Consider the following 2,951-nt stretch of genomic DNA (forward strand, 5'->3'; position numbering starts at 1 on the left):
ATTAGTGTACTACCATCTGGATGTCAATCTGTTCTTATTTTGTCAATTTCTGGGGCTCAATCTCAGGTACTCAGAACTGCCTGTCAGCTCAATTTGCCACAGGATGGCTGGCTGACACTCACCCATTCATAAATTGGGCCTTGTAGGCTTTGAGTTCAGATGCCAGCACTCCCAAAAAATGAATCGTGTAGTAAGAAGCTGATGGTGACCCATGTTTTCCTTTTTCTGTGAACATCCTGGGTGTCAGGAAGGACGTGCAATACATATGCAAACCTATATCCTATGTAATCAATGTAATCACTGTTCTATGTGTCATAAAAGTCAATAAAATGAGTAGTCAATACATGAATAAAACAAGAAATAAAATAACTAACTACACTGAATGCAATATGGAATCAACATATGTATATAAATATAAATCATATATTTAAAATGTGCACAAATAGGATGTTTTCTAGTGGTGGGCATCGATTTCAGGCCAAAGGAACAGACTTGAATTTCTTGAATTCAAGGAGGCAAGCTTCCCCTTCCCACACAGTGAAACAGCAGGGTTACCTAGACCATGAGTTCAAATCCCAGTCCTGGCAGAAAAAAATGGCATCTCCATGCTATGTGATGCCCAATTCGTAGGTATTTCATTTGGCCTCCATTTAATGAAAGTGATTGTTTAAATGCTTCATAAAGTATTAATTAATATCGACTAGTGTCCTATAATGTAATTGTGTATAATTTTATCCTCGAATCATTCAAGTACTGCCCATTTAATCATGACATACATCACATTCCTTTGGTAATCATATGAATAGGAATGAGTTTCATAGGATCTCCTGCCATTTGTTGGTGGCAGGACCAGGATTCAAACTGTGGGCTCCAGCTCCTACCACTTAAACCTGAGGATAGGTAACTCACAGGTCTGTCCAAGAACATCAGCAAAACCAATGATTAGCCAGGCATCAGTGGCTCTCAGCAGTCCTCCTTAAAACTTACAAGGCTGTTAAAGGAGGATCATGGTCAAAGTCACCCTAGGCAGGAAATTCCTTGAGACTCTTGTCCAACTTGAGCCAACAAAGCCAGAAGTAAAGCCGTGTGGCTCCAGTGGTAGAGAGCTAGCCTTGATCAAAAGCAACTCACAGATTGTGCCTATATCCTGAGTTCAAGGTCTGGGAACAAACAGACATACACAACAATTTGTGCAGCCATCCGGCTAAAGCAGGTCACCTACTTGTCCCCAACTGGCTTGGACAGAGTTCCGGGGAAAAGGGGCTGCCTTCATTTTGACTCCGCACATTCTTCCTGCATCACAGGATTCCAGCCTCACCCCCATTGTTTCATGGTTCTTTCTGACCAATGGGATACAAGAATGGTGGCCATGCCCACATTCCATGCTGCCCAGTAGCACCTTGATTCCCTATTTGTTGACACCACTACCAGCAGTTGAGGAAGGTAGAGGTGGCTGAGTGGTGAGCAAGAGACTCTAGGCCTAGGAGGAAAGGCCTTCCTCAGGCCCATCATGTGCCTGCCTGAGCCCCGGCCCCCTCTTCCCCCCCGCTTCCCCATGGAGCAGCATTTCAAACCTGGTGCTGCGGGCTCAGAACCATGGTTTCCTCAGGCAATGGTGCAATGGTGTGCCACGAGCCAGCTTGAGTCCCTGACCTGGTCCTGGCTCCCCTGCCCTCAGCTCAGGGCCTGAGTGTCTGTTATGCCTCTGCCATTGCTGCTTGCCCCACCTGGAGCTGCTGCCAACAGCTTCTGCCAGAAACACATGTGAGTGGCTGCCACACAGCCCTGCAGCCTGTGACCCCATATCCCCTCTCCTCCGACCCGGACCAGCATCTCCCCTGTGCCCCACAGTCTGGCCCACACCCTGCCACAAATGTGCCCCAGGGGTGGGGGTGGGTGTTGACCCGAGGATCCCACCCTCATCCCCAGCGGCTAGTCTCCAGGAAACGGGGAGATGGAGCTTTGGGTGAGGAGTGGGTGCCACAGATCCCCTGGCCTGGAGCAGTGGGAGCCACACTGCCGCAATCTGCGCCATTCCTCTCCCTGGTGGAAACCCGGTGGCTTTAGTCAGAAGACAGACACCCTTGCTGTGTGAGCCCTTGTGTTGTGTGCTTGGTTAACCTTTCTCCTGAAAACAGAGAGACAGAGAGAGACATAGACAGAGAGACAGAGAGACAGAGAGATCATCTTTTTCTTTGTGCAGCCTGACTGTGCTCAGGTGAGTGATCAGTTGGCAATTTGCAAGTGCTGCATGGATTAGTCTTCTGTTACCGGTCTGGATGTTTGTGTGTGTGTGTATGTGTGTGTGTGTGTGTGTGTGTACAAGTGGGTTGTAACAAGGAGGATGAATGCTTTGGTAACTTCTACCTGCTAACTTTGGGGCATGCATGGGCTTCACAGCTGAGGTCTGGAGGCCTGGAAGGGTGAGAGGCTTGAAGGGGACACAGCACTGTTAAATTACAAGAACAAGGGATCTGTGTGCAATGGAGCTGTGTACTCCCTTGGGCCTGGTTGGTGGCATTGGGAGCTTGGGAGGGCCTGGGAGTGCGGCCTACAGGGGATGGCTTCCCAGGGGGACAGAGAGCATGACCAACACTTAGTAAGGATATGAGTTCTGCTAGTATGGAGTGCAACAGCATAGGTCAGAGTCTGGGTCTTCTCATCATGATGTCTGATGGGTGAGGCCAACCCTATTTTAAATATTAAACTGTGATCTTCAGATCACAGCCTCTTGAGTACCTAGGATTATAGGCATGAGCCTCTGGCACTGGGACGCTGGTTCTTTTTGGTATATTAGGGCTAGAGCTCAAGGCCTTAGGCTTGCCAGTCAGGTCTTCTACCTTGTGAGTCAAGATTTTCTGTCTTGGGCATTTCTGAGATGGAGAATTAATATATGCTCAGGCTGGGCTGGATCATGGTCTTCTTATCTGTGACAGGCATGAGGCACTAGG

Source organism: Dipodomys spectabilis, unplaced genomic scaffold, assembly GCF_019054845.1.
Source record: "Dipodomys spectabilis isolate Male_0828 unplaced genomic scaffold, ASM1905484v1 ptg000491l, whole genome shotgun sequence".
NCBI classification, from domain to species: domain Eukaryota; kingdom Metazoa; phylum Chordata; class Mammalia; order Rodentia; family Heteromyidae; genus Dipodomys; species Dipodomys spectabilis.